This window comes from Puma concolor, chromosome C1, assembly GCF_028749965.1.
Source record: "Puma concolor isolate L17-30 chromosome C1, mPumCon1.1.hap2, whole genome shotgun sequence".
NCBI lineage: Eukaryota > Metazoa > Chordata > Mammalia > Carnivora > Felidae > Puma > Puma concolor.
In genome coordinates, this window is record NC_141674.1 from 185,429,544 (window position 1) to 185,453,779 (window position 24,236).

Consider the following 24,236-nt stretch of genomic DNA (forward strand, 5'->3'; position numbering starts at 1 on the left):
CCTCCTGGTGTGTGCAGACGCTTCCCTCTTTCACTCTTCCTTCTGTGGCCAGGAAGGTTTTCATTTTTCATTTGGAAATGATGCAGCTCTGTTGTCAGCAGACCAGCAGAAGCAGGCTGGCCCATTTCTGTGACTCACAGAGGCTCATTGGGATCCTCAGCAAAAATTCCTTCCCTTGCTCTTGTCAGCTTTCAGGGGCTTCAGAGTTTAGGTAGAAGGGATGTGAGTGATTGAAGGATATTTTACAGGAATAATTGAAAGCTGAGCATTATATGTATATTTTTTTAATTAAAAAATTGTTTTAAGTTTATTTATTTATTTTGAGAGAGACAGAGACAGCATGAGTGGAGGAGAGGCACAGAGAGAATCCCATGCAGGCTCTATGCTGCCAGGCACAGCCTGACGTGGGGCTCGAACTCACAAAACTGTGAGAGCATGACCTGAGCCAAAATCAAGAGTCAGACGCTTAACCAACTAAGCCACTCAGTTGCCCCTTATATACTTTAATTCTAGAGTAGAGGATGGGAAAGCTATGCATTTGGATTCTGTGCAGATGCAAATTCTCATGAGTAACCATGGAAAAGGTAAAAACAATGCAAAATAAATGATACAGAAGACTTTTTCCTTGTGCTTCTTCCATCTTTATTACTCATTCTTTGACTTGTATCATCTCTCATCCTTTCTCTATCATGTAAGGCTAGAGAATAATGGAAAAAAGAGAAAACAATATACTTCATACAATCCATTTATTGAATGAAACCTATTGCCTAAAGTTGTTCCATTGCTATTTTTGTCCTGTCCCGTTGAGTTAGAGAGAAGAGGAAGTCATTCCCAGGGGCTGAATGTGCATGGAGGAGTATGCAGTAATTTGTGCAAATTAATGCAAATGACTATTAATCATAGAACTTCTGGAGTAGAGAAAAATTCATTACTACTACTTAAGGTAAAAGCAGTAAAAGTAATTGAAAGTAGTTCAAAATGGAATATGTGCTACTTAGGTTATTTTAAGCAGATTATGCCTTTAGAAGAGAAGATAGTGGCTTTCTAGCATATAAAACTTACCACACATCCCAACCTCCCCATAATCCCCATTTTAGAGAATTCTCTTAAAAAAATTTTTTTTTGAACATTTATTCATTTCTGAGAGACAGAGCTTGAGTGGGGGAGGGGCAGAGAATGAGGGAGACAGAATCTGAAGCAGGCTCCAGGTTCTGAGCTGTCAGCATAGAGCCCCATGCAGGGCTCAAATTCACAGACCACAAGATCATGACCCGAGCCGAAGTCTAAGGCTCAACCGACTGAGCCACCCAGGTGCCCCTCAACCTCCCATTTTAAAGAGATGCCTTTAAAAATATCAGTCAAGGAGAATCTTCAATTACTACATTGCTTCAAGAAACCATACAATTCTGGTTGTTAGAAACACTGTTCATCAGTTGATGGACATTTAGGCTCTTTCCATAATTTAGCTATTGTTGAAAGTGCTGCTATAAACATTGGGGTACAAGTGCCCCTATGCATCAGCACTCCTGTATCCCTTGGGTAAATTCCTAGCAGTGCTATTGCTGGGTCATGGGGTAGATCTACTTTTAATTTTTTGAGGAACCTCCACATTGTTTTCCAGAGTGGCTGCACCAGTTTGCTTTCCCACCAACAGTGCAAGAGGGTTCCCATTTCTTCACATCCTCGCCAGCATCTATAGTCTCCTGATTTGTTCATTTTGGCCACTCTGACTGGCGTGAGGTATCACTGGCGTGAGATATCTCAGTGTGATTTTGATTTGTATTTCCCTGATGAGGAGTGACGTTGAGCATCTTTTCATGTGCCTGTTGGCCATCTGGATGTCTTCTTTAGAGAAGTGTCTATTCATGTTTTCTGCCCATTTCTTCACTGGATTATTTGTTTTTTGGGTGTGGTTTTTTTCGGGTGGGAGTTTGGTGAGTTCTTTATAGATTTTGCGTACTAGCCCTTTGTCCGATATGTCATTTGCAGATATCTTTTCCCATTCCGTCGGTTGCCTTTTAGTTTTGTTGATTGTTTCCTTTGCCGTGCAGAAGCTCTTTATCTTCATGAGGTCCCAATAGTTCATTTTTGCTTTTAATTCCCTTGCCTTTGGAGATGTGTCAACTGATGAATGGATAAAGAAATTGTGGTTTATATATACAATGGAATACTACTTAGCAATGAGAAAGAATGAAATATGGCCTTTTGTAGCAATGTGGATGGAACTGGAGAGTGTTATGCTAAGTGAAATAAGTCATACAGAGGAAGACAGATACCATATGTTTTCACTCTTATGTGGATCCTGAGAAACTTAACAGAAGACCATGGGGGAGAGGAACGGGAAAAAAAAGTTAGAGGGAGGGAGCCAAACCATAAGAGACTCTTAAAAACAGAATAAACTGAGGGTTGATGGGGGTGGGAGGAAGGGGAAAGTGGGTGATGGGCATTGAGGAGGGCACCTGTTGGGATGAGCACTGGGTGTTGTATGGAAACCAATTTGACAATAAATTTCATATTAAAATAAAATTAAAAAAAGAAGCACTACTCCAACAGATGTGTTCTTCACAAAATACAACACATGCAAATGATGTGACTGAACTAACCCTCAGGTGTTTTGCAGTTGAGTTGTTTAATGCCATATCTTGAGAAAAAAAAATGTTTGGATTCTTTTACATATGACTGTGTGAAAATTAAGGGGTTAAAAATAAAATGAAATAACTGAGCCTTTTATTTTTCTTCCTAATAGTTTATTGTGTAAAGAGACTTTATTTTCCTACCATACCTTATTATTCAATACCTTCCATTTCCTTGTACGCTTAGGAAAAGTGATGTGTGTTCATAGATCTTAATTTATTGATTTGTATCAAACAGCTGCTTGTATCAGTGGTCAGGCCTGCTGTACAAAGTACAAACATCAAAATTTCTAAACTCTAATCCCGTAGGTAGGTCGTCTGCCTCCATAATTTTTAGAGAACCATTTTGCCCTACCAGGACACATCTGCAATGTTTGGAGTTTTATTATTTGCATTTGTAACTCACAGAAGTTCTTACATAAGGAGAAGTTCTTACAAAGTTCCTCAAGGTTTGTGAACGTTTTTTTAATTATATCTGGAAAAGGTTTATTTGGTTTATTGTATCTTCTGTTATCTCCTTTCCAATAAAATGGTCTGCTGAATTATGTAGAAAGTTACTGTTTATAATATTCATGCTTTACTCTGTATCAAAGCTCTGAGAGAGCAGAGGCTATGGACATCAGGGTTATGGGGGACAGGTTGGCTGGAGATTGGCAGGGAAAGTAAGGGAGGGGTTTGGGCCAAGTCACAAGTCACATTCTGTGCTTGCTCTCTAAAATTTCAGATGGATAAATTCTGGCTGGAATGAAAATAAGGGCCACCTTGACAGGTAAATGAAAGTGTGAGGTCTCAGAAGGGAAGATAGAGACTAGGCAGGCAATGTCTATTGCCAGCAGCCATGCCCAGGCTCTCTTGTCCCTAGAAAAGTGTTTAGACCAGGCCTGTGGAAGTCATTTTCATTATATACTTTCCTGTTACCTCACTCACTGCAGAGCAGCAGTTTGGAATAGTTGCTATAATTTATACTACTCAGAGGATATTTCATTGTTTGAAAGAGAAAAGAGGATAAAGAATTAACCTCGACTAGACTTACAGGGGGCTCAGCTGTTGCTGTGGGCAGCAACTTATAAGGCTGGTCCTTAATTACATTACTAATTTCTCCACCCACATTCTACCCATTCTTTTCTCTTTCATGGCAGAAGCTACCAGTACCTTCACACAAATGGTCCTGGTGGGGTTTCTGTCTTCCTGCTTAGAGATGACCTTATTGAGTATGATTTCAGGGGTATTTGAATGGTCCTTTTGTTCTCCTCCAACTGACCTACCTACCAATCAACCAACAAACCAACTCACTGACCGATCTTTTTACCATGGAACAGAGCCCTTTATTCACAGGTGTAAAACCACAGGCGTAGAAGTATAAATGACTATGGTAAAATTCTTTCTTGAATGTTTCTGCTACTACCAGGTTGGTTGAATAAGGCAGGGGAAACAGAGAAGTTAAAGGCGTTTAGGGAAGTTACTGAAACGAGAGGGTGATGGTCATTTTACATGTATATTCCCAATTTTGGTTAGGGCTAGACTATTAAATATCTCTCATGGATCAGAACTATGCTATTTTTAGAATGAATTCTCTTGAATGGTGAATGAGTAACACACATGTGACTAAAGAATCCAAAAAATTCCCAAATTCTTTGTTTTAGGTCTGGGAACCTCCCCATACTTTCTCTCCTTAGGCCATTGCTACTTATATTGATTGCAGGGCCCTTTCTCAGTTCCCCACTACATAGACTCACAGTCTGATGAGATGTGGCTATTTTCCATGCTCTGGTCCTAAGAAAGAACTGAGAACTTAGGTATTTATTTTCTTTAGCTTGTGATGGTTTAGCAACTGCTATGCTGAGACATTGGAGAATTATCTAAGTTGCCCTATTTTTCTCCTCCTTTTATTTTTGCCTCTCATCTGGTCTTTATGTCCTTTTTACGTGTTAATTCCTCCATGGCTGGTAGGAACAAAAATAAAAAAGATCAATTGCAAATCTTTAGACAGATTGGTTAGGGAAAGGCTCTGATGTTTGGACAAAATGAGGATAATTGGTAAATTGTCTATTTGTACTGGTTCATCGTCATCAGGGTAATGACTGATGGAAACCAAAGAAGCTGGGCCTGCTGAACGACTTAAAATCAATGTGTAGGAGGAAGGTTCTTGATGTTCATAGCTTTTCCTTATTTTAATTTTTTTTTTAACATTTATTCATTTTTGAGAGACAGAGACAGAGCGTGAGTTGGGGAGGGGCAGAGAGAGAGAGGGAGACGCAGAATCCGAAGCAGGCTCCAGGCTCTAAGCTCTGAGTTGTCAGCTGTAAGTTCTGAACCCACGGACTGTGAGATCATGACCTGAGCCGAAGTCAGATGCTCAACCAACTGAGCTACGTAGCCACCCCGGTTTTTCCTTATTTTACACATTGTCCCAATATCCTGCATTATATAATGATTTTGTAAAGTCTTTATACTTTTTTTTTTTTTTTTTTAGTAAGTGCAGTATTTAAATTTCATAGCCTAAAATAAACTTCCTGGAAGAGTAAGCTGGGTTAAAATGGTTATAGCTGCAAGGATACATGCTGTGATATGCTTCCAGAAATCTGTAAGACAACTATGAAAGTATTTTGGCTCTAATGCATCTTAGCCAATTAGAGTTTACGGCAGCTGTCATTCAATATTAGTGGCCTATAGTTAAAAGATGAATACTTTAAAATGGATGCATTTACGGTTCCTTCTCTTGTCTCAGAATAAGTGATTTGGCTTGCCAACAAGTGGTTTTTGTTAGGGTCCCTTCTAGGATATAAATGGATGGGAAGTGGTCTTCCAAGGGATTTCTTTCTTCAGCTCTTTTAAAAGTAGTGTTAGCAAGGGATAATAAGATAAAATGCCTAATGGATCCCTAAACCCACTTTCACTGAGTTCAGGGACATTTATAAATGTACAGCTGGGGAGTGTTCTTTACAGCCAAGAAGATTACTGTTCATGCTTTTGACTTTGTGAAGGCAGCACATCCACCATACCTCAATGCCTTTCCCATAACCACAACAATCAAATTAGAAGTTTCTTTCTTATATTCAAAAGCACTATTGACATGATTGATACAATTTGAACGAGTACTTTCAGAGGAGAGAGGCAGAAGTCAAAATTCTGTCTTCTAGGGCACCTGGTTGGCTCAGACGGTTATATGTCCAACTCTTGACTTTGGCTCAGGTCAGGATTTCACGGCTAGTGTTCGAGCCCCACGTCAGGCTCTGCTTTGACAGTGGGCACTTGCTTGGGATTCTCTCTCTCTCCCTCTCTTTCCCTCCACCACTCATGTTTTCTCTATCTCAAAATAAATAAATAAAATTAAAAAAATTCTGACTTCGGGATAAAATTTTAGAAATCCCCTTTCTCTCCTTGTCTGAATTCCTTTACTAGCTCCTTTTATAGATTGTGATCACCTAGTACTCCATGATGTTCCCTGCCATATTGGCATCTAAATATTGCAGAGATTTTTTGGATAAAGATACTTTAGAAATAAACTTTAGACAGAATTTTGAAAACATGCATAAACTATACACATTAAAATGAAAGATTAAATGGAAATCAATCAAATGTTTGACATAAGGATTAAAGAATTTATTAAAGTCAATTAACCCCAGAAAGAAAAGGCTACAAAACAAAACCAATGGAAAGATCAGAAGAATTATGATTTTTCCTTGTGGAGAAAAGATTGACCTGGTGCCTCATACTGTTCCCTAAATATTTAGGATGGTATTTGGATGGCTGTGCTTGTTTTGTGCTTTGTACTTGGGATGGGTTGGGCAATGATCCCAAGGCTAATGATGAAAAGAAAAGTTACTTTCAAATCACCTCTGGAAAAAACTTGTTTGAATTTCAGACTCATCCCTTCAACTCTGATGTGACAACTCCATGTTTGTGTCTCACAGATGCCTCAAATTTTAGATGTTTAAAGTCTTGATCTTCCCCTAGAAATATGCTTCTCTTCTAGTCTGCATGAGTAAATAATGCCTCTATCATCTTATAACATTGGGAGCCATCTTTGATGACTCCCTCTACATTTAGTGCATCATTAATTCACTTTGATTGCATTTCCAAAGTGTATTTCTTCTAAAAAGTTTTTATTTAAATTCCAGTTAGTTAACATACAGTATAATATTAGTTTCAGGTGTACAATATAGTGATTTAACACTTCCATACAACATCTGGTGCTCATCACAACATGTGCACTCCTTGATCTCCATCACCTATTTAACTCATCCCCCCAGAATATACCTTTACTCCACCAACTTCCCAACTGTACCTCCATTGCTAGTGTTAGTCCAAGCCACCAACTCCTGAGCCTGGACTTCTGCAGTAACCTCCTAACTGATTTTATAACTCCCACATTTTTATTTGTCTTTTTTTGATTTAGTAAGGTTTTTATTTTTCAAAATGTATAGTTGGTGGGATCTGTTCATGCATCTTCACCAGTAGCTGGGATATCTCCACTGTTGGTGTTTCTGGTGTAAATTACTTGAGCTCTGTGCTTTGAAACCAGTTTAGTGAGTCCTTTACTAAGGAGCTCCTGAAGGGCTGCCCTGGCCAGGGAACCTTGAATCATTAGTCTCTGAGAGACCATGGCTGGGGTTATAAGCTTATAGTTGGGAACTTCCTTACAGAGTTTGTCATATGTCACTTTGTCAAATAAGACCAGATTTTTAAGCTTGTCCTGAACTTTGCCTTTGGACCACTTCTTCTTTTTTTGGCCTTGCCCTTAGGTTTGTTAACTGGGTCTTTGTCTTTTTTGTCTGCCTTTCTGGTATCTTTCTTCTTCTTGTCATGCTTGGATGGCATTATGAAGCTTGGAGAGCAGCGACCACTCCTGCAGCCTCACTGAGATGTCAGACACAAAAAAGCTAACTTCCATGTTTTTTTCTTCTTCAAACTCTTCTCCACACAATGGTGAGAATATGGTACAAGCCATGCGACTGTAATGTGGTATCCCCAAAATAGAGTGTTTCAGCAAAGGCAGACATTGAATTCTCTCTCAAGTGATATTTAATTGAGGTGGGAGTTTTCAGCTAATGGGCTGTTCTACTATTGTCAAAACATCATTTCTATTTTGGGCCCCAGACTTCTACCAGCAGGTAGGAGGGAAAGGGCCAGAGGAACACATACCTTGTCTTTTTAGGGAGACTGCCTGGAAGTTTGGAGAGTTTATAAAACTTCCTGAAGGCCACACAGCTATTTGATGGCAGAGCTGATTGGATCCAAGTTTTGCGTGACTCAGAAGCTGTGAAACTACTCTTAGGGGGAAAGAAAATGTATAGTGGTTGCCTTCTAAATTAACATTGAGCCTGTTAAAATTCATATTTTGAAATAATTATGTAAAGTTTTCAATGATATAGAGTATGGCAGTATGAAGAGTGGAAGGATAAATAGAAATAAGAATATTTGAAAACCGTATCTGTGGAGATAGGAAACAAATATACCACCACCATAAGGAAAAAAATATTCACCTTCCGCTGATGGTGTTAGAAACAGTTGAGAAAGAGAGTTTCTCTTGTGAGAGTTCTTAACTGCAAGGAGCAAAGCCCTCAATAAAATGAAAACCTTAATTTTCTATTCCTATCTTGGTTGCATTTACTAAATAGCTTTAATAGGAAGGTGTTACAAAGTGTAAACAGCTGCTCTCTCAAGCGAACATCAAGTGGAGAACAGGTGAAGTCAGACTTCAGGATACCTAAAGTCATGGTGTAGCCCTGGATGCTGATCCCTGGCTACACCCATGCCTGTGAGATCAGAATTCTGAGGATGGGCCCTGTTTTAGTTTGCTAAGATTGCCAGAACAAAGCATTACTGTGTAAGTGGCTCATGATTATTTATTTTCCACAATTTATTTTCTCATGATTCTGGAGGCTAAAAGTCAGAGATCAAGGTGTCCGAGGGTTAGTTGCTTTTGAGGACTCTCCTCTGGGCTTGTAGATAGTATTCTTTTCCTTCCTGTTCCTTCACATGGTTTTCCCTCTGTACTGGTCTATATCCTAATCTCTCCTCACTTTCTTCCCTATTCTTATAAGGATTAGGGACCCACTCTCATGGCCTCATTTCACCTCTTTAAACAATTCATCTCCAAGTACATTCACATTCTGAGGATCTAGGTGTAGGACTTCCAACATAAGAATTTTGGAGGGACACAATTCAGCTCATAACAGGACCAAAGAACCACTGTTTTTAACTCCTGCCCCAAGTTGTTCCAATGTGCAGCCAAATTTGAGAGTCCACGCCCTATGTAGGATTCTCAAACCTGGCTCCATTAGAATCCCACACGTAGCTTTAAAAAAGTAAACAAAACAAAACGAAACACCAGTACTTAGGCATCACCCTCAGAGGACTGATTTGATCTGTGTGGGCTGGGGTATTGTTAGTTTCTAAAAGGTCCCTGGTGACTTAAATATGTAGCCAGGTTTGAACACCGCTGTCCTAATGTATGTGTTTCTTAACTGTGTAAATAAAAGCATATCTTATCTGTCTATTTTTTCCTTTGGAAATTCATAAGAAACAGTTTCTTTTTGTGAAAGGTGTATGTTCAACATGTAGTATTCATGTCTAAAAAAAGAGCTAAATATTTCTAAGGTGCTATAGTTTCAAATGTCAAGCATTGATTTTATAATATAGTTTTACATTAGACTTACTGTTTTTTTTTTTATGCTTAATGAACACAAATCAAAGCAACTTGGGTATGTCACTCAGAAAGCCAATGAAGTTAGGTAACTGACACTTTAATGATTAAGATGACTAAAACGTCATAACTTTTATCACGGAATTTTTTTTAATGTAGCTTTTTTGTGTTTTATTCTTTTTTAGATCACAGAATTTCCCTTCCAGCAAATGCAATGTTTAAAAAAATTTATTATTGAAATATAGTTGACATACAGTATTATATTAGTTGCAGGTGTACAACATCGTGATTTGACAATTCTATATATTGCTCAATGCTCACCACGATAAGTGTTATCACCATCTGTCACCATACAACGTTATTACAATGTTATTGACTATATCCAGGGCTGTACTTTTCATGTCTGTGACTTATTTATTTTATAACTGGAGGTTTGTACCTCTTAATCCCTTTACCTATTTCTAGTGAGGAAATTTCTTGATTAAGAAGTGATGGTTTTCAGCTTTCAGAAGGAGGCTGGATTTTCCTTTCCAGATGATATCAAAATCTGATAGAAAGTCATTGATTTACTCAGGCCAATTTCTGTGTTTTGAAGTGAAGCCACTTATCTGGCATTTTTTATTAAGGCTTGAAAACAGCTGGCTGCTTCCCAGAATGCAGTACTGTGACAGAGATTATTTTATGAAGTCATGGATCAGCTTCCTTTGTAACTTGCTTTAGTTGATTATGTGTACATTTCTTCATTCTCTGGGCTTAAATGAAGGCTGCACTTGGGTGAGGAAACAGTATTATTGTTTCAATGATAAAAGACCATTTCTATCTTGCTATGTTCCATTGTCTTTCCCATTGCACCTTAATAATATTTTTGGTTTCAGTTTTTTTTCTGAACGTCATTTTTAAATACTATAAATACTGTGCTTTGAATTATGTAGTTTTAGAAACAGTATTTAAGATCATAAAACATCGTTTGAACTATATAAATATACTGTTCCAGGAGTGTAGTTCGTTTTTATTTGTCCTTTCCCTCTTGATTTCTGACAGAGAGATCTGGGAAAGTGAGCTTTTAACGAAAACAAAACAAATTAAGAAAAAAACTCTACTGTTATTACAACTGTACAGTATGTAATCACTTTCTAAAGTTGTGGGGTACCATGTCTGTCTGAAACAGAAAGAATTCTAAGGGCTGAGACTAAACTAGACTTAAGTATATCAGTAAGTGTAGACACCTTTTTTTAAGAGCACTTAAGAGCGTAGCCCTAGAAATTCATTAGCAAAGACTCCCAAACCGAGGAATCAAATAGTATGTTTTTCTTTTACTCAAACTGAGGACTGACCTGGGACACAAGTGCCCACATAGAATGAGGTAATGATTGTCTCAATGAAGGGAGCTACTTTTGGTTGAAAATTGAATAAAAAAGAATGAGAAATGAGGTTTTGTGTTTCGGTTTTAATCATTTTTGCCGTGGAACCAGGAGGTGAGATTTGGTCAGCAACTTAATGCCGCTGTAATTCTCAGTTGTTGTGTGGATTATTAGCCCTCACAATTCTACTTTCTCTCTTCCTTTTGCTGACAGAGGAAATAACAAAACCCCATAGATAATGGCTCATGACAAACATTTATACTTTGGCTTCACTTGTGCCTTTTAATACTGTTTTATCTGTATCTTGGGGATCACTATTAAGTGGCTTCCAGACTTAACTACTCATAAAGATCTCTTGGGAAGCCTTTAAAAATTGATCTCCCAGTTTCCTCCTGGACCTGTTGAATCAGAAATACTGAGTATGAGGATGTGGAATCTTTGTTTGACACCCTTCCTGAGTGATTCTTGATATGGCCAACCTTTTCCTTGCCCAGGAATGGTCTCTGGGGACTCATGGTGGTCCAATTTTGGAAGATGACTGTTCTCAATTCCTTCCACTCTTCTAAGTTTCCAGTCCTAACTTCCTCATCAGAAGATGACTGGGTCCTTCCTTTCAAAAAGTAAGGCCATTCTGGATATATTCCTCATGTTCCCTTTTGTTTCTCTCAGAATCATGTCTCTGGTTATTGTCTTCCTTTGAATTTCAGAGGAAAGAGCTCCTGGTTGAAAAGTAAACTCCACTTTTGTTTTTGAGTTTATTCATTTTCACTTTAAAAATTATTTTATAGAGAGAGAGAGAGAGAGAGCGTGCAAATGGGGGAGAGGGGCAGAATGAGATTTAGAATTCCAAGCATACCCCACACCCAGCGTGGAACCTGAAGTGGGGTTTGACATGGGGCTCGATCCCATGACCCTGGGATCATGATCTGAACTGAAATCAAGTGTGGGATGCTCAACAAATTGAGCCATCCAGGTGCCCCTATCTATTTTCGTCTTTAATTTCCCTTCATACCACATCGGATCCCTCTCTCCCTTTTTTAAATTACATAGTTTCTCTTTGCCTTTGAAGAACACAGATTTTTCCTATCTGGAAAATTCTTGCCCCATAATCCCTGATACCATTGAATTTCTGTCTTTTCCCCACCAAAATTCCAGAAAGACCAATGTAGTTCTTCCTCGCCACTAAGCTTTGGGGCTCTTGTTTCTACCATTCTAAACCAACCCCTGCCTCCTCAGTAATTTCCTCTAATTATGAAATCAATTTTCTTTTCTGGAAGTTAGATTGGCATTTCAAAGCAGGAAATAAAAAGTATGAGGAGAACTATAAGGAAATTTTTTTTCCATCTTCTTTAGAAAATGAAATTAGAAATACACGAAGGATACATAACCTATCTATTACAAACATTTGATAAGTAAGTATAGTTGTACCAATAAAAATTCTGGCTTCCCTTAAAAGATAAGATCAGAAGATAAATCTGTCCAATTTTATCCTTGACATATCACAAATTCTTTTGTCTAATGGTTCATAACTAAGGCTTTGATTATAGTACCTCGTGATGGATACTTAGATAGTTTATTGCAAGATGTTTTAAACAGACCTCTCCCAATTTGGAAATTGTTTTGTATAATGTAGGCGTCTCATTATTACTGGAATATCAGAATAATTGCCACATTATCGAGTTGCCCATAATTTATAAACTATTTTATTTTTCTTTATTTCCTAATTATGTAAGTTAAAAATTATGGTGAAAGTATTACATAAAAATTATTAAGTCAAATAACTTTTATAGTGCATATAACAAAAAAACGATATTCTTTTTTCTCTTACCACCTTGTTTCACTTAATAGAAGAACCATCTCAGTGTTTTTAGCTGTTTATTCTGGCATTTACTTCCCTATTTGAAAATAATATGATTGATTTTCATTGATTAATCATTTTTACTTTCTTCTAGGGTATTTGAGGATCCTTAGTTTTACCTCCTCTTTAAGTTCAAAATCGCACATGAATTACTGTTATTTCCAAGCATCTGAAATGTGATTAACTTCACTAAATAATTTGGTTTATGTAGTAAAGTAAAAAATTTACTTCCTCCTTACATAATTTATTATGTCTAAATTTCTGTATTTTTTTTAAAAAAAGTTTATTTTGAGAGAGAGAGAGAGAGAGAGAGTGAATGAGTGCAGGGGGTAGGGGTGGACAGAGTGACAGAGAGATTCCAAGCAGGCTCTGCGCTGACAGCATGGAACCTGATAATGGGGCTTGCACTCACAAACCATGAGATCATGACCTGAGCTGAAATCAAGAGTTGGATGCTTAGCCTACTGAGCTACCCAGATGCTCCTATTATGTCTGAAATTTTAGTTACATCTCTTCCCAGTATCTTCTTATAACTATGTAAGGGCTTTCCACAGTTGAGTGATCTACTGTGTGATTGCATTTCTTTTCTTATTTTTGTTGTTATTTTACCTGGAGTTAATAATTGCCTCATTTTTTTCCCTTTAATTTTTGTGGAATGCTATGTCTTCCAACACCCTCTAACAGTTCTGCAAAATATCTCTCAGTACAGTGTTCTATATGCTCAAGCAGCCAGATAATTTACCAACTCCTTTTTTTCCTGTTTCTTGGAGGCCCTCTGCCTCCTGCCCCAGTGTGCACTGTGTTCACGGGGTCTGAGGCACAGCTATCATTCTGTGATTGCCCACTGTGTCTCTCTCTGTTTCTTAAATCCACATTGTCTTTCTTCTTATATATTTTTTTGTGTTTGGAAAGGCATATCCTTTAGTGACCTCTTGAAAAAGTGTGTTTGGAAATGAATTTTTGGGCTTTGCATGTCTAATTGGACTAATTCACTGTAGGATGATCAGACAAGTTAGTCAGATCTTTTGTTGAGGGGCCCACCCACTCATAAAATAACATTATACATAAATCTTTTCTCTTGGGTAGTTTAGTATCATCAGAGAAGGATCTTCAGTCACTTGACAAGGGGAATGCAACCTGAATGCTAATGTTCTGGAGTTGAAGGAACTCTGTGATCATTGTACAGATTTTCACATATTAGACCTGTCTCAGCATTGTACCTTTCACTTGCCCTCTTTTGTGACTGCTGTACCTGAGTCTGAAACCCCACTGTCCATTTTCTCTGGAAAATAAACTTCAGATTTCTAGTGGGTGCTGAATTTGCGAGCGGTGGTATGCTGGTAGATGTTTAACAACTAGCTCTCTGAAAAAAATCAAAACAGAACAAAACACGGATTTATTGAATTTGCCAGCTTCTCTCAAATGCTCAAACTATAGTTGATTTCAAGCTACCAATGTGAGGTCACTGCAGAGTTCACTCTTGCAAGCTGGTACGAGCCAGCTGCAGCCCACCAGTGATTGAGAGTTTAAAAATCCCTTCATTTTAGCAACTGCCGTTACTTTCATCTTCCAAAGTACCCAGCATCTCCATTTCGTAAGCATTTCCAGGGGCAAATTGGCTTGCTTCTTGTAGTCATTGGCTTGACTTTTCTCCTCTCTGCTAAAATGTTTCCTCCATCTGCTTTCCATCTTCAAATGTTGGACTATAGTCACTTCTTCATTTCACTAAAGTTGGAGTTTGTGTTTTTGTTTCCTGTCATCTTTGTGGTTTTAGAATTTTGAGACCAGAAGGGAGCAAAAATGCCTTTACTTTGCCATCAGGAAACCAAAAGTTCTACTCATTTTTCTAAATAAAAACTAGAGTTACAAAATGACACCTGTTGTTGTTAATAGTATTTTTAATAATCTTGTCTAAATCTTTAAGAACCTAATTCATAATATAAGTTGCTGAGAAGTAATTTTTTACTTTGCTACATAGAGCAAATTATTTAGTGCAGCTCTGTAGTACATACATTTCAGATCAGGGCATGCTTGAAGTTAAGCAATTTGTGGTGGGATTTTGAACTTAAAAGATGTGAAGGAATGTGGGTTAGTGGAGAGAGAGATCAAGTGTTGAGTTAGTTACCTTGTGTTGGACTGTCATAGGTCCTTTATCAGATATTACAGCCAAAGGCAATATTGAGCTCTGAGGAAGGTAATTTTTGGGAGAGGTTGGGTAAGGGTGGGGATGGGGGCATGTTTATTCAATTTCCAGGTTAGAAATACAGAATTAGAAATATACAATATCCTAATAAAATGTGTATATCTTTTAGATGTTAATAGCAAAACCATCCTGTTAGTTTTTTTTTTTTTTTTCTATTTTATGGTCAGCAGTGATCTGTAAGCCAGAATAATGTAGGGGTAAAGCATAGAATCCTCTGTGTTTCTGTCTCAGAGTGTCACTCTGCCAATTGCTAGTCATGGGATTTGAGCAAGTTTCTTTATCTCTTAGTGCCTCAGAATTCTCATCTATAAAATTAAGATCGGAATAGAAACTCCTCTTAGGCTTGTTTTGAGGTTTAAGTAAGTTTACATTAAGGCAGTTATAATATATGAAGCATAGTAAGTGCTTGATAAATGATAGTTATAATTAATGTTACTGTTGCTCCTGGGACTAGTTGGCATTGGTTAATACCTGTCTACTTGCTTATTAAAATAAACATTAATATGCATTAATGTCACATTAAAGTCATAATGCACACACATTTCATTGGAATGTTCTTTTGTAACTTCATCACCCTTCCAATAATTTAGCAGACATAAATGCAGCACCAACTGTGTATAATTTTACTGGGCTAAATGCTGAGGTTATAAAGTTTCCTAAATGGACTTGTTATTTGGACAAAAATTAATATTAGAACCCTTCCTCATTCTTCACACCAAAATACACTCCAGGTGGATCAAATAGTTAAACCTAAAAAAAAAATAGAGCAATAGAAGTACTGATGGGAGATATGACTGAGTATTTTAATATATTTGGAGTAGAAGAAGCTTTTCTATTTATTGACATAAAATCAGAAACATTAACACTAAAGATGGGTACATTTTACAAAATAAAAATTTAAGTTCTGACTGAGGGAGGAATCACCAAAACAAAATCAAGAGTGAAATGCAAACTGGGAAAAATAATGACAGCACATATGATAGATAGGAGTAAATTTAATTGCCAATTAACTGGAAAATGGCAGACAGCCTAAAAGAAAACTACAAGAACAGGCCACTCACAGAAAAAGATGTTACAAATGTAAAGATATGCAAAATAAAGATATGCAAGGTTGTTCACTAAAATTTAAAGAAATTTAAATCAAACAAAAGGTATTTTTCATTTATTGGGAATAGTGGTGTGGGTAGAGTGGGAGGAGACATATACACAAACATAAAACCACCATTTCCAGAGTTCTGAGTCAAGAGAGAATATCCTTTGGGTGGTGAGATTATTTTGGCTTCTGACTTGAGTTCTCAGCCCCCTCCTTACCTCTTTCAATATACCTTCTTGAGTGCTCATTTCTCCCAGTTTTGTTTCCTTGGAAAAATGCGTTGGCAGATTACCTGAGGTTTAACGAGGCCTTCCAGCTGTGCATTAGTCATAGGTAGCGATTACTTCACACTCATATGAGCCAAGCATGTTCCACATTTTTAAAAAACCTCCCTTCTGAAGAGCTAGAGTTGGTTGATGTGTGGCCATGTGGTTTGATTTTGATATTGTTTTCTGAGACCTTCTGCTGTAGATCCCTATACACATCGTCCTCAGAGGCACTGTTTCTAGAGAAAAACAAACCAAACCCTTAGAGCTTCTAGGGAAGAAAGGGACTAGATTGGTTTGTTTGTGGGTTCATTTATTCAGCAAATATTTGTTGAGTACTTAGTATATGTCAGATAGTATTCTAATCATTGGGCATATAAGAGTGAACATAAGTTTTCATGGAGCTTAGTTTTAGAACGGGACAATTTAAAAAGTTAAATAAAAATTTCAGATGGCTGTTGTGAAGAAGGTAAAGTCAGGTAAATAAAGAGTAGAAGGATGTAGGTGGTCAGATAAATATATACATATGTACATGTATTATGCACACACTATAATAGTGCTTCTCAAACTTTACTGTATATCAGAATCAACTGTAGGGCTTATTTATTATTATTATTTATTATTTATTTTTAATTTATTTAACAAAGAGAGAGCACAGGTGGAGAGAGAGAGAGAGAGAGAGAGAGAGAGGGAGAGAGAATTCTAAGCAGGCTCCACACTCAGCATATGGCCTGATTGTGGGGCTTGATCCCACAACCCGGAGATGGTCTGTGCTGAAATCAAGAGGTGGACCTCAGTCAACTGAACCACCCAAGCGCCCTACCTGTGGGACTTATTAAAACATTAAGATTGTTGTGCTCTTTCCTTCAGAGGTTTTGATTTCATAGGGGCCTGATATGGGACCTGGGAATTTACATTTTTAAAAAATTGTGAAGTGTTGCTGCTATAGAGACTATACCTTGAGAGCCACTGGTGTAGGTCATTTGGTGGTCCCAGAAAGCCTCCAAAGAGGTGATATATTTGGGCAGAGACCTGAATGATGGGAAGGAACCAGTGAGATGAAGATGGTCAGTGGTGGGGGTAGAGGGTGGGAATGAAGAGCTTTCCAGATGAAGCAGACAAACTGTGGTTTGAAGAAAGCCGAGAGACTAGTGAGGCTGCAGGGTAATGAATGGAGGGGATGGAGGCAAGAGATGGAATCAGAGAGGGCAGACCGTGGAGAGCAAGGCTGAGAATGATAGATTTAGATCCTTTGTAACTGTATAAAATTAAGATTTTATTTCAAGTATGATGGAAAGCCATGGAGAAGTAGAGGACATAACTAGGTTTATTTTTTAGTGCTAGAATGGATTTTGTAAGAGGTTAAAAGTGAATGAGGAGACCAGTTAGAAAGTGTTACGATTGTCCAGGAGAAAAGTGATACTGGCTTTGTTTAGGCTATAGTGGTGGGGATGGTGAAAAATGGGATACAGATGGTGGATGGGATTTCAGGTAAAACAGAAGGGACTTGCTGGTGGATTGGATAATGAGAAGTGAGAAAGAGGGAGCAGACTCAACTATGATTCCAACGTCACCTTTCAACTAGTGAAAGGTGACACCAGTAACTGTGAACATTGGAGTAGAAACAGATTTGGGGAGAAATAAAAAAAGGTTTTATTTATTTATTTATATTTTTTTAACTCAAAGATGCCTTTAAGAATGGTGAAGAACCAGATATTTTTAGGGAAAGAGAGTGGGAATGAGGGTGAACCCATGCCTTGCTCCTTTGACAGGTCTGTTGTGATAGCTGACTAGGACAGGATTATTGTTCATGTGGATGTCACATACATCTTGGAAGCTGTAACTTCTGTAATGTGTGGCTTTTTAAACGGGTGAATAGAATCATGGCAGGAGCTTTCTAGAAAACCGTAAGCTTGAGCTGGTGGGCGCATGGTAGGCACTCAATAAACATTTTTAAAAATTTTTTTAATGTTTTTATTTTTATTTTTGAGACAGAGAGAGACAGAGCAGAGGAGGGGCAGAGAGAGGGGGAGACACAGAATCCGAAGCAGGCTCCAGGCTCTGAGCTGTCAGCACAGAGCCCGATGCGGGGCTTGAACTCATGGAGTGTGAGATCATGACCTGAGCTGAGCCACCCAGGCACCCCAATAAACATTTGTTAAATGAATGAATGAATGAGTGAACTGGGAACTTTTATATATCAAGCCTATTTATCATTCTGATGGGTGATGTGTCTTCAGATTTCATTATGTAGGGAATATCAAATATCCACTGGTAAAGATTATGTCTCAATTAGATTATCATAAAGTATTTAACTGGTCAGATGAATCCAAATGGGTAGAGGGTTTTTGGTGTAAGCAGTGTTGTGTTTCTTGTGATACCTAAGGCAAAGAGACAGTAAGTTGGTCTAAGACCTGTCTGGATTTCTAGTTCCATGTCTGTTTATCTTTTTGCTTTTTCTCATGAGCCAGTGCCATCTATGGTTTTAGCAGAATCAGACCAGATTTGGAACCTGGCTTCACAGAAAGATCTCCTGTTTCTCTGTAGGCCAATATGAAGAGAGGTTTCAGGGCAAGAGCTCCTGTAAACCAGCTTGGTGCAGTGTGTAATATGGGATCATAGGGGACTTAACTGAGATTTCAGAGATGATCAATATCTGCCTATAAGTGCCTTTTCTGATGAACCAAAAGTCAGAATTTGTTTCTGAAAAGGAGAGTCAGTTGCCATAGGTAGAGAAATCAGAGAAGAGGTTGAGAATGGTTGTCAGACTGTATTCAGATGCCCAAACTTGTGAATGAGCAGATGGCCCCTAAATCATGGAGTGGATAGCTTTCCAAACTCATTTCTCCTTATTAGCTCCATTTAGGGACCAATGATTCCACTTTAGTCTTGTGAAATGGGAATTGCAAGTTAAATCCAGTGGCGCTTTGGGTGGCTGTCAGTTAAGGGTCTGACTTCAGCTCAAGCCATGATCTCATGGTTCGTGGGTTCAAGCCCTGTGTTGGGCTCTGTGCTGACAGCTCAGAGCCTGGATCGTGCTTCAGATTCTGTGCCTCTGTCTCTCTCTGCCCCTGCCCCATGCACACTCTGTCTTTCTCAAAAATAAACATTATAAAAAATAAAAGAAGTTAAATCCATATCTTAACTATCATCCAAGTTCTTCTGAAGGGAGGAAAACTCTGTAATAATAGCCTGATGATTCACTTAGGGACATAATTGAAGCTGGAGAACATGTTGGAGGCTAGACCCAAGGTCACAGAGGAGAAAGGGTAAGTTGACATCCTGCTATAAGGAAGGGAGTTTATTGCGCTCTTTCCAAGCAGGTAAATAGAGAAAGAGAGGAGAGAGAAGTTGCAGATGCTGCAAAGCTAGGTGAAGGGGCCTGTGGAAAGAGTCCAGTGGTAGGATGGCCAAAAGATAATTTAAGAAGAGATGCTCAGTGTTCAATTTGAAATAGTTTGCTTTGCTCTCATGTAAACTCCTTTTACATCTCCCTTTAAATAATTGACAAAGTCTCTTATATTCATGGACGCTAAATGTGAGTGGGGTATTGGGTGGGGAACTCAAGAAAGTTTGAGTTTGGCATTGGGTCTAATGGTGGAGGGAAGACAGGATGTAGGAGTTGAATTGACCTCAAGAATGCAAGTTTTGCCCCATCTGCATCATCTACACACCTAAGGAATCCTCAGTAATTTGGGGCAGGACTTTGGTGAGAGACCCAAACCCCAGGTGACTCTTGAGTTGTAAAATTTTGGATAGCAAAGATGATTTCTCTTGAAAAATTTAGAATTTTTGCTCTTTTAAAGTGATTTGGACCCCATAGCTCTTCTTCAACTTTACTAGATGTTTCATTAAACCCATGTTCCTGACTCATGGTTTTTTTCACTATCTGCTTCTCTAACTAGTGCAGTCTCTTTTGTCTGATCTACCTTTGTTTTGGATCTGGCTCTTTCCCTCACTCTTATGGCCTTGTGGGAAATGAATTATTCACTTCTGTACCTGGGTAGGGGACTGTTGTGCCCTGCCTAGCACCTGAACCCGGAAGACCTCTGATCACCCAGGAAGGAAGAGCAGACATGACTAATATTCTGGAAATTGTTTTCCTAAGTGTGAGTATGGGTAGACATTTGTTTTTCAAAAGTCATGTATGCCATGATCACATGGATTTAAACAGGTAAGGCTTTATGGCACTTTAAATGATATTGAGAGATCATTTCACTTAAGAGAGAAAGAAGGCAATAAAAGATTCATTATTAGCCATATTGTAAACCCTAGAACCCAATGCCTTGAAAATACTTTGTATACTGCTAACATCAAAGTCAGCACATATGCTTTTGGAGGAAATAATTAAAAATACTAATATAAGATAGTTTAAAAAATATTTTAATACTTCTACTAAGTCTATTTTGCTACTTCAGAATTTGCTAAATAGAAGCAAGCAGAATTTTAAGGTAGGAATGTGGTTTATGTGTGGATACTGACCTTTTGACTTCATTCTAACAGTTGCTTAATATTCTCCTCTAATGAAATTGTTTCCAGTAATAAAATTGCATTGCAAAAACTTCTTAGGTTATCTAAGGCCAAAATTAGACACCTAGAATAACAAAATAATTCTTGCCTGAGGACTGCTCTAGACAAGAGAAGCATGGTTGTGAAATCATTGTAAATGCATTTCTTCCTGTAGAATTTGCTAGGAAGGAGGTTCATTATGTTTCAGCTAAGAGTCTGGAAGTGGGAATGGTGGAAACAGTGGGCTGAGAAGATCAGGGATACAATAAGTTACTTGACTTGAACGGCTATACAATTTATGGCCCATGGTTAAGTTTGGTGAAGGTTTAGTAACAAAATGACAAACATATGTTTTCATACCATGCTGACTGTTGAAAAAAAAAAATTGCCTATAAATACCTGTAGTGGTCTGCCCTTGTTGTCTATCCAACACTATCCTCAGTCTTTCTTTTGGGAACAGCACCTTCTTACCTTTGGAAATGACTCAAGCTTCATTCTAAAAGTGTTCCTTTGGGTTGGGGAATTTATAAAGTGTGAAACCAAGGAAATTCTGATGGCCAGGTTTGCTGCCCAAAGGAGGAAAGCAGTCTACAGTGAAAGGGTCAGTTTGCAGTTCTTGCACTTTGAGTGTTCAGTCCCTTAATAACGAAGGACACTTTAGTGTGCTTCCTGTATATTTTTACTTTGCTTAAACTGATCTAAACTTTGTTTCTGTTACTTAGCAAAAAGAATCCTGATGAACACATAGAGACTATAGGTAGGAAAGATGCTTTATTAAAGGCTGGGAGGCTGGCACCAATGTAACTCTGAGGTTTATAACCCTCTGAATTAATTGGTTGTTGGACATGACTGAAGAACATAGACTTGGGTTGGTAGAAGTTCCATTGATTAAGTGATGGATTATTTTCTGATAAATATTTAATGGTCCACAAGACCAGTCAAGGGACCTAAAGACTAATCAGTCCCTTTTGGTTGGTTAGAACAGTTGTCCAAACTCATTTTGTTTGTGTGATGAGTGTTCATGATTTACTGAGACTGATAGGACCCTATCACTGTGTCCCCTACTTGAGCAAATAGGTCCTTTCTCAAGCCCGAGTCAGGACAGCTTTGGAGTATACACTTGACAATATGGTCAAGTAGTGAAAGTTGATGCCCTGTCTTAAACCTTCCCAGTTCTTTTTTTTAAATTTGTTTTTAAACATTTATTCACTTTTGAGAGACAAAGAGAGACAGAACATGAGTAGGGGAGGGGCAGAGAGAGAGGGAGACACAGAATCCGAAGCAGGCTCCAGGCTCTGAGCTGTCAGCACAAAGCCTCATGTGGGGCTCGAACTCACGGACTGTGAGATCATGACCTGAGCTGAAGTCGGATGCTTAACCGACTGAGCCACCCAGGCGCTCCTAAACCTTCCTAGTTCTAAGTCCATACCCTCTTGCTCATCGGCCAAAGAATTTGATAAACTATTCTCTATTGAAGTGAAATTCATTGATAAAGGCTTATTTTGTTTCCCTTTCCAGTTAGTACTTACCTTTAAATGCACCGGAGCGGGGCGCCTGGGTGGCTCAGTAGGTTGAGCGTCCGACTTCAGCTCAGGTCACGATCTCGCGGTCCATGAGTTCGAGCCCCACGTCGGGCTCTGGGCTGATGGCTCAGAGCCTGGAGCCTGCTTCCGATTCTGTGTCTCCCTCTCTCTCTGCCCCTCCCCCATTCATGCTCTGTCTCTCTCTGTCTCAAAAATAAATAAACATTAAAAGAAATTTTTTTAAATGCACTGGAGCAAGCTAGTTGTGGATTTAATGTACTATGGTAAAAAGAGGGGAGAAATGACATTTTTGGGGAAACACCACCCAGTTACCAGTAGGAGAAGCCATTACATTTATTAATGCTGAAATTCTTCCTAGCAGTGAGTCTCTCATAGAGCATAACCACTCTTTGTAAATAGTATTTTATACCATCTATTCTGATGTGAATCCTACATTATTGCTTTTATGTGAATGAATCATACTTCCACATAGTACAATAATATGTACCATTTGTAGAGAGCTGCTATGTGCTAGATACTGCTGGTGCTTTCACACACTTTACCTCATTGAATTCATCTTCAGAACAATGTTATTTTACACGAGAGAAAAACTAAGCACAGAGAAGTTAAGCAGCTTGGCTAAAGTCGTAAGTCTAATGAGAGGGCATAACTCAGAAGACACACACCAATGTTGCATTTTTTAAATTGGACTCCTTGCCTGTATGAGTTACCTCCTTACCTGTCTTTCTTAGGTGGGGAGTGGGACGTGGTTGCCATCACAATCTCAAGGGAGAAGAAGGCCTTTGGGCAGCTTGCATGGATCATGATCTAACCCAGCTGTGGAAGAATCTTTTCTCTCTCTCTCTCTTCTTTAAAATTTATTTTATTTTGAGAAAGAGAGGTGGGGAGAGGGGGAGAGAATCCCAAGCAGACTCTGCACTGTCAGCTCATATCCTGACATGGGGTTTGAACTCATGAACTGCGAGATCATGACCTGAGTCAAAATCAGGAGTAGAATGTTTAACTTACTGAGCTACCTAGATGCCCCAAGAATCTTGATATCAAGTAAGGATCACTAAATGTTACACATAGACTGAGTTCAGGTTGATTATCTCCTATTTTTATCAGAGGGTAATTCCTTGTGGTTTTTGGGAAATATTACAAGGTACCTTATGGTGATTGAGTTACTGATTGAGAATCTATGGGTCTATTAATAATGTCTTATGATTCTGATTCCTAGAGGTATGTCAGATGTAGTTCATACCTGAAAGTTGTAAATGGACCAGATTATACTCTTGCTTAATATGTTAATATATTAATAATTGACATCTCACCAGTAACTTCATTTTAGAGGCATCTGGATTAATGTACTGCTATTCTCCTACTAAATTGAATTAGATCTTTAAGGATCAAAATCTTTTCGGGGCGCCTGGGTGGCGCAGTCGGTTGAGCGTCCGACTTCAGCCAGGTCACGATCTCGCGGTCCAGGAGTTCGAGCCCTGCGTCAGGCTCTGGGCTGATGGCTCGGAGCCTGGAGCCTGTTTCTGATTCTGTGTCTCCCTCTCTCTCTGCCCCTCCCCCATTCATGCTCTGTCTCTCTCTGTCGCAAAAATAAATAAAAACGTTGAAAAAAAAATTAAAAAAAAAAATAAAATAAAATAAAAAAAATCTTTTCTAAGTATTTTATTGTATTTTCAAAGTGTTTTTAATAACACTTTGTATATTCCAGATTTTTAAAAAAATTTTGTTCTGTTTTTTCTAACTTCCTAAGTAAACACCAGTGCCATTGTAGGGTAAATCTGCATGAATCTTCACAATCTGGAAATAGTATACAACTCCGTGAGGGGACAAAACTGAAGCTATCTTGCCCTATGTGTATATGGCTGATCTTTTATTTTTCTGCCTTGACTGTGTCCCAGTATGTAACACTGGTGTTGGTACCCCATCATTTGGGTACATGAATAGTTAGAAAAAAAGGTGTGTAAGAGAGCTTTGCTATACCAGATGTAGGACCTTAATCCTTACTTTTCTAGACCTTAGAATGAGGTGACTGAGAGAAATTATCTGCAGGTTTCATTCCAACTTAAAAGCTGGAATTTTCTAATGCTGGAGAATTAGAGATTTGTTTTCTGGTGTCTGAC

The 24,236-nt window shown here is 38.4% G+C and overlaps 1 protein-coding gene and 1 pseudogene across 3 annotated transcripts in view; one reads left to right on the forward strand and one right to left on the reverse strand.

The window, feature by feature from the left end:
• Positions 1-24,236, forward strand: part of PLCL1 (phospholipase C like 1 (inactive)) — a 337,835-nt gene that overhangs the window by 123,111 nt on the left and 190,488 nt on the right. The window lies entirely within an intron of this gene.
• Positions 7,045-7,454, reverse strand: LOC112872198 (small ribosomal subunit protein eS25 pseudogene; annotated as a pseudogene).